Here is an 8,832-nt window from a genome sequence, read left to right as displayed (position 1 = left end):
CGGATTGGATCCGTGATCTGAGGTTTATCCTCATTGCTGCGCAGAAGAATTATGTCCTTGATGCACCGCTAGGTGACAAACCTATTGCAGGAGCAGATGCAGACGTTATGAACGTTTGGCTAGCTCAATATGATGACTACTTGATAGTTTAGTGCACCATGCTTAACGGCTTAGAATCGGGACTTCAAAGGACGTTTTGAACGTCATGGACCATATGAGATGTTCCAGAATTGAAGTTGATATTTCAAGCAAATACCCGAGTTGAGAGATATGAAGTCTCCAACAAGTTCTATAGCTAAAAGATGGAGGAGAATCGCTCAACTAGTGAGCATGTGCTCAGATTGTCTGGGTACTTCAATCGCTTGAATCAAGTGGGAGTTAATCTTCCAGATAAGATAGTGATTGACAGAATTCTCTAGTCACCATCACCAAGTTAGTAGAACTTCGTGATGAACTATAGTATGCAAGGGATGACGAAAACGATTCCCGAGCTCTTCGTGATGTTGAAATCGACGAAGGTAGAAATCAAGAAAGAGCATCAAGTGTTGATGATTGACAAGACCACTAGTTTCAAGAAAAGGGCAAAGGGAAAGAAAGGGAACTTCAAGTGGAAAGACAAGCAAGTTGTCACTCCTGCGAAGAAGCCCAAAGCTGGACCATAGCCTGAAACTAAGTGCTTACACTGCAAAGGAAATAGTCACTGGAAGCGGAAATGCCCTGAATATTTGGTAGATAAGAAGGATGGCAAAGTGAACAAGGGTATATTTGATATACAGGTTATTAATGTGTGCCTTGCTAGTGTTTATAGTAGCCCCTGAGTATTTGATACTTGTTCGGTTGCTAAGATTAGTAACTCGAAACAGGAGTTACAGAATAAACAGAGACTAGTTGAAGGGGAAGTGACGATGAGTGTTGGAAGTAGTTCCAAGATTGATATGATCATCATCGCACACTCCCTATACTTTCGGGATTAGTGTTAAACCTAAATAAATGTTATTTGGCGTTTACGTTGAGCATGAATATGATTTGATCATGTTTATTGCAATACGGTTATTCATTTAAAATCAGAGAATAATTGTTGTTCTGTTTACATGAATAAAACCTTCAATGGTCATACACCCAATGAAAATAGTTTGTTGGATCTCGATCGTGATGATACACATATTCATAATATTGATGCCAAAAGATGCAAAGTTAATAATGATAGTGCAACTTATTTGTGGCACTGCCGTTTGGGTCATATCGGTGTAAAGCGCATGAAGAAACTCCATAAAGATGGATTTTTGGAATCACTTGGTTATGAATCATTTGATGCTTGCGAACCGTGCCTTTTGGGCAAGATGACTAAAACTCCGTTCTCCGGAACAATGGAACGAGCTACTAACTTGTTGGAAATAATACATACAGATGTATGCGATCCAATGAGTATTGATGCTCGTGGCAAGTATCGTTATTTTCTGACCTTCACAAGATGATTTGAGCAGATATGGGTATATCTACTTGATGAAACATAAGTCTGAAATAGTTGAAAGGTTCAAAGAATTTCAGAGTGAAGTGGAAAAATCATCGTAACAAGAAAATAAAGTTTCTGCGATCTGATCGCGGAGACGAATATTTGAGTTACGAGTTTGGTCTTCAATTAAAACAATGTGAAATAGTTTCACAGCTCACGCCACCTGGAACACCACAACGTTATGGTGTGTCCGAACGTCGTAACCGCACTTTATTGGATATGGTGCGATCTATGATGTCTCTTACTGATTTACCAATATTGTTTTGGGGTTATGCATTAGAGACAGCTGCATTCACGTTAAAAGGGCACCATCTAAAATCCGTTGAGACGACAGCATATGAACTGTGGTTTAGCAAGAAACCCAAGTTGTCGTTTCTTAAAGTTTGGGGCTGCGATGCTTATGTGAAAAAGTTTCATCCTGATAAGCTCGAACCCAAATCGGAGAAGTGCGTCTTCATAGAATACCCAAAGGAAATTGTTGGGTACACCTTCTATCACAGATCCGAAGGCAAGATATTCGTTGCTAAAATGGATCCTTTCTAGAGAAGGAGTTTCTCTTGAAAGAAGTGAGTGGGAGGAAAGTAGAGCTTGATAAGGTAATTTGTACCTTCTCCCGAATTGGAAAGTAGTTCACCACGGAAATCAGTTCCAGTGATTCCTACACCAATTAGTGAGGAAGCTAATGATGATGATCATGAAACTTCAGATCAAGTTACTACAAAACCTCGTAGGTCTTCCAAAGTACAGTCCGCACCAGAGTAGTACGGTAATACTGTTCTGGAAGTCATGTTACTAGACCATGATGAACCTACGAACTATGAGGAAACGATGATCAGCCCAGATTCTACGAAATGGCTTGAGGCCATAAAATCTGAGATATGATCCATGTATGAGAACAAAGTATGGACTTTGATTGACTTGCTCGATGATCAGCAAGCCATGTTAAATAAATGGATCTTCAAGAGGAAGACGGACACTGATAGTAGTGTTACTATCCACTAAGCTCGACTTGTTGCAAAAGGTTTTCAACAAGTTCAAGGGGTTGAATACGATGAGATTTTCTCACTCGTATCGATGCTTAAGTCTATCCGAATCATGTTAGCAATTGCCACATTTTATGAAATCTGGCAAATGGATGTCAAAACTGCATTCCTTAATGAATTTATTAAAGAAGAGTTTTATATGATGCAACTAGAAGGTTTTGTCAATCCTAAAGATGTTAACAAAGTGTGCAAGCTCCAGCGATCCATCTATGGACTGGTGCAAGCATCTCGGAGTTGGAATATGCGCTTTGATGAGTTGATCAAAGCATATGATTTTATACAGACTTTTGGAGAAGCCTGTATTTACAAGAAAGTGAGTGGGAGCACTACAGCATTTCTGATAAGTATATGTGAATGACATATTGTTGATCGGAAATAATGTAGAATTATTTTGCAAAGCTTAAAGGAGTGTTTTGAAAAGAGTTTTTCAAAGCAAGACCTCGGTGAAGTTGCTTACACATTGAGCATCAAGGTCTATATAGATAGATCAAGACGCTTGATAAGATTTTTCAAATGAGTACATACCTTGATAAATTTTTGAAATAGTTCAAAATGGAACAGTCAAAGAAGGAGTTCTTGCCTGTGATGCAAAGATGTGAAGTTGAGTAAGACTCAAGACCCGACCATGGCAGAAAATAGAAAGAGAATGAAAAGTCATTCCCTATGCCTCAGTCATAGGTTCTATAAAGTATGCTATGCTGTGAACCAGACCTATTGTATACCTTGCTCTGAGTTTGACAAAGGAATACAATTTTGATCTAAGAGTAGATCACTGGACAGCGGTCAAGAATATCCTTAGTGAGGACTAAGGAGATGTTTCTCGATTATGGAGGTGATAAAAGAGCCCGTCGTAAAAAGTTACAACGATGCAAGCTTTTACACCAATCCAGATGACTCTAAGTCTCAATCTGGATACATATTGAAAGTGGGAGCAATTAGCTAGAGTAGCTCCGTGCAGAGCATTGTGGACATAGAATATTTGCAAAATACATACGGCTCTGAATGTGACAGACCCGTTGACTAAGCTTCTCTCACGAGCAAAACATGATCACACCTTAGTACTCTTTGGGTGTTAATCACATAGCGATGTGAACTAGATTATGACTCTAGTAAACCCTTTGGGTGTTGGTCACATGACGATGTGAACTATGGGTGTTAATCATATACAGATATGAATATTGGTGTTAAATCACATGGCGATGTGAACTAGATTATTGACTCTAGTGCAAGTGGGAGACTGAAGGAAATATGCCCTAGAGGCAATAATAAAGTTATTATTTATTTCCTTATTTCATGATAAATGTTTATTATTCATGCTAGAATTGTATTAACCGGAAACATAATACATGTGTGAATACATAGACAAACATAGTGTCACTAGTATGCCTCTACTTGACTAGCTCATTAATCAAAGATGGTTATGTTTCCTAACCATAGACGTGTGTTGTCATTTGATTAGTGGGATCACATCATTAGGAGAATGATGTGATTGACATGACCCATTCCGTTAGCCTAGCACTTGATCGTTTAGTATGTTGCTATTGCTTTCTTCATGACTTATACATGTTCCTGTAACTATGAGATTATGCAACTCCCGTTTACCGGAGGAACACTTTGGGTACTACCAAACGTCACAACGTAACTGGGTGATTATAAAGGAGTACTACAGGTGTCACCGAAGGTACATGTTGAGTTGGCGTATTTCGAGATTAGGTTTTGTCACTCCGATTGTCGGAGAGGTATCTCTGGGCCCTCTCGGTAATGCACATCACTATAAGCCTTGCAAGCAATGTGACAATGAGTTGGTTACGGGATGATGCATTACGTAACGAGTAAAGAGACTTGCCGGTAACGAGATTGAACTAGGTATTGGATACCGACGATCAAATCTCGGGCAAGTAAGATACCGATGACAAAGGGAACAGCGTATGTTGTTATGCGGTTTGACCGATAAAGATCTTCGTAGAATATGTAGGAACCAATATGGGCATCCAGGTCCCGCTATTGGTTATTTACCGAGAATGGTTTTAGGTCATGTCTACATAGTTCTCGAACCCGTAGGGTCCGCACGCTTAACGTTTCGATGACAGTTTTATTATGAGTTTATAAGTTTTGATGTACCGAAGTTTGTTCGGAGTCCCGGATGTGATCACGGACATGACGAGGAGTATCAGAATGGTCGAGACATAAAGATTGATATATTGGACGACTATATTCGGACACCGAAAGTGTTGCGGGAGTTTTCGGAGAAAACCGGAGTACCGGAGGGTTACCGGAAGCCCCCCCGGAAAGTAATGGGCCTTGATGGGCCCTATAGGAGAAAGAGAGGGGCCGGCCAGGGAAAGTGGCGCGCCCCCTCCCCTTGAGTCCAAATAGGACAAGGAAGGGGGGGGGGGGCGGCGCCCCCCTTGCCTTCCCCCTCTCCTACTCCTTCCTTCCCCCTCCTTCTTGGATTAGGAAAGGGAAGGGGGAAACCTAATTGGAGTAGGTTTCCCCCTCCTAGGGCGCGCCTCCCCTTAGGCCGGCCCCCTCCTCCTCTCCTCCTTTATATACGGGGGCGTGGGGCACCCCATAGACACACAAGTTGATCTACGGATCGTTCCTTAGCCGTGTGCGGTGCCCCCCTCCACCATATTCCACCTCGGTCATATCGTCGCGAAGCTTAGGCGAAGCCCTGCGCCGGTAGAACATCAACATCGTCACCACGCCATCGTGCTGACGGAACTCATCTCCGGAGCCTTTGCTGGATCGGAGGGCCGGAGATCGTCATCGAGCTGAACGTGTGCTGAACTCGGAGGCCCCGTACGTTCGGTGCTTGGATCGGTCGGATCGTGAAGAGTACGACTACATCAACCGCGTTGTGCTAACGCTTCCGCTTACGGTCTACGAGGGTACGTGGACGAACACTCTCCCCTCTCATTGCTATATCATCACCATGATCTTGCGTGTGCGTAGGAAATTTTTTGAAATTACTACGTTCCCCAACAATTCATCTTTCGGAGTAGCTTTATTCAAATCTCTAAAATCAACACAGATTCTAATATTACCAGTATTTTTATTTTCCACGGGCACAATATTAGAAACCCAATCTGCATATCTACACGACCGAATAAACTTAGCTTTTAACAACCGATCAACCTCTTCTTTGATGCGGTTATACAAATTAGGATTGAAACTTCCGCGAGGTTGTTTATGCGGCCTAAAACTGGATTTAATAGGTAATCTATATTCTACTAAATCTCTACTCAAACCGGGCATCTCAGTATAATTCCAAGCAAAGCAATCAACAAATTCTTTAAGTAATAAACATACCTTACTTTTCTGATCGGCTTTGAAGCTAGCTTTGATAAATGTAGGCCTCGGGATACTTCCATCACCAATATCAATTTCTTCAAGTGGATCAGCCGATGAGAATCGTCGTCCAAGCTTTTCCATGTCATCAAAATCTTCAATTGTTTCATGCATATCGCTCTTTCCGGAACGATACTCCTCCGTGCGTCTTTGTAGCCACTTAATACTATCGTCTTTATTCATCATTTATATAGATAAATCATTAAGCCGAGCTATGTTAGCTGACTGTGCATTTATAGGTACAAAACCATCTCTACCGATACTGATATAATCATAATCCGATAAATCCCTACCGGTCAAACATCGCATGTCACCGTGTTGCCAATCAATCGGCGCCTTCGTCAAAGCAATGCAAGAAGAATTGTCCGCCTCAATCACCTCGACATCATCATTAACCCACTGAATTAAGCATTGATGAAGAGTAGAAGGGATGCAACAATTTGCATGAATCCAATCGCGTCCCAAAAGAATATTATACCGGCCTTTGACATCGACAACAAAAAATGCAGTCGGCAATGTTTTGCTTCTCATTGTGAGCTCCATAGAAATAACACCCTTAGCCTCGGAGAATTCTCCTGAGAACCCACTAAGTCCCATGTTAGTCTTCATTAACTCGCTCTCTTTTCGGTTCAGTTTAGAAAATACTGAAAAGGGCATAATATTAACACTTGCAGCGCCATCAACAAGCATGTGACCAATAGGCTTACCATCAATGTGACCTCTGATAAATAATGGCTTTAGGTGCTGCCCATGCTTCTCTGGTTTCTCAAATGTAGCATTCTTTGGGCCAAGAACAAGTTCAGCAATTTCTGCCTCGGGCGCGCGGAATTCAGCATGCAATGCAAACACCATATTAACATCCATATCAGTTGGTACATCTTTATCATTCTCTGAATTTTCTGCAATAATGATGTCATCTGTATTTTTATTTTCCTCTGCTACAATGCGCTTCTCCTTCCAAGTCTTTGTAGGCATCATTGGTTTATCCTGATTGAACCATCTATCGCGCTTCTTCTCAGCCATCTCTTCCTTTATTTCCAATGTCCGCAGTCGCTGTACACATCGTTTCTGAGTGTGGGTAAGTCCATTCGGGCACCACTGCGGTGCTGGTTTAGTCCTTGGCGCGACAGACTTAATTTGGCTGCCCCCGGCTCCTTCGGCCTATACTGACGTACTTCTGTTTTTCTGGCAAACATTTCATCTCTGGCCAAAAAACTTCTCTGCTGATCATATACGGTACTGGAATTAAATCCCTGGCCGCGTACATTGCCTGAGTCCCAACGTGTAGATGTACTAGTACTAGACTTGAAACTCCTCGGAGGCAAACTCTTGAACGTTCCTGTGCAACAATTCTTTATGATCAAATCAGCTTCTGTGCTAGCCGATTTAGGCTTCTGAATAGTACGTGAGGATATAGCATCTGGCCGTGCATGTGGGTTATGCCCAGAATTAGTTTGCTTTTCGAATTGATTAGACTGGCCAGCTTGCCGCAACTTTACGCCATTACTTTTCTCCTCTGTACCGAGAGCTTCTTTTGAGACACTTCTTGTTTCTGTACAATTGACAACACCTTCATCTGACTGATGTTCCGCTATTTTCAGACCATGATCAGCATCCAAATCATCTGAATTTTTTGCTGCTTTAGATTCAGCACGCTTCACCGGCATCCATACGCGCTTGTAGTTGCCCTTATAGTTGTTGCGCTCTGCACTGTGTACCGGTGATCGACCTCCTCGAATCTCAATGGCGTTATGTGATCTAGCCTCCTCATTGAAACTAGCCCTTTTTTCATGTACGCTTGGTCTGAACATAGGCCTCGGCGGGATCCATCCCGGCTGAAAATAACCTGCTGGCCCTGTAGGATATGGCGCCCAAGGATTAAACCCCCATGGAGGAAACTGCGGATACATAGGAGGTGCACTACCCCAATATGTCGGCTCCATTGCAAAATATGGCTGTTAGTAATATGCACTTCCTTGCCATTGCTCATGACTGTGAGGTCCAGAAGGAGATCTAGGACGCTTATTACCTCCGAGCCGATTAAACACAGTGTTGGTCTTGCGTGAGGTATATTTTTCCAACAACATGCTAACTGTCGGCTTTGGCCTTGGAGCTTGTCTCCTTCCTCCGTTGACTCTCCACACTCCTATTTCTGGATTTTTTGGTTTGATCATCCTTGGAGGAGCACTGTTATCAACAACATTTTTCTCTCTACTGATCCGACCGAATAAGCATTTTTTACTCTCAAGCTCGACCATATTGATAGGAAAAGGGTCACTGTCGAGCTTCATCTTAGGACCTTCTGTAAACGTCAATCGTCCTTCATTGATGGCCGATTGCACCGGTCGACGAAACACGTTACACTCATTAGTAGCATGAGAAAAAGAATTGTGCCACTTACAATAAACTCTTCTACCCAATTCTTCTGGAGGTGGAATTGCATGACCCTCTCTTACTCTAATTAATTTATTCTGCAATAACATATCAAAAATTCTATCACACTTGCTAACATCAAAAGTGTATTTAATTTCATCTCTTCTAGCAGGTGTAGGTTTCAAAGCAGAACATGCAAATGGTTTTAACTTTGGCGCTTGAACCCATTCGGCTACACATATGTTAACATCATCCTCACTAGCCGAATCACTATCATAATTTAAGGCGTTAACCACATGGTTATCCTTCTCTTTATTTCTATTTTCTTTAAACCGGCTGTATTGTTTAATTTCCTTAGCCCGGTTTTCCTGCGCCAAAGCCTTCTGCAAAACTTGATTAACATCTAAAGATTCTTGCCCTTCTAGTTTATCCTTAATATGAGCAAGTAGACCCGAAAAGGCAAGATCAGCTAAATCCTTTTCGGCTATGGTCAAGCTGAAACATCGGTTTTTGACATCTCTAAACCTCCTAATATAATAATGAACATGCTCA

This window comes from Triticum aestivum, chromosome 6B (genome assembly GCF_018294505.1).
Source record: "Triticum aestivum cultivar Chinese Spring chromosome 6B, IWGSC CS RefSeq v2.1, whole genome shotgun sequence".
Lineage (NCBI taxonomy): Eukaryota > Viridiplantae > Streptophyta > Magnoliopsida > Poales > Poaceae > Triticum > Triticum aestivum.
The sequence above is the reverse complement of the archived record's forward strand: the minus strand, read 5'-3'. Positions refer to the sequence as shown.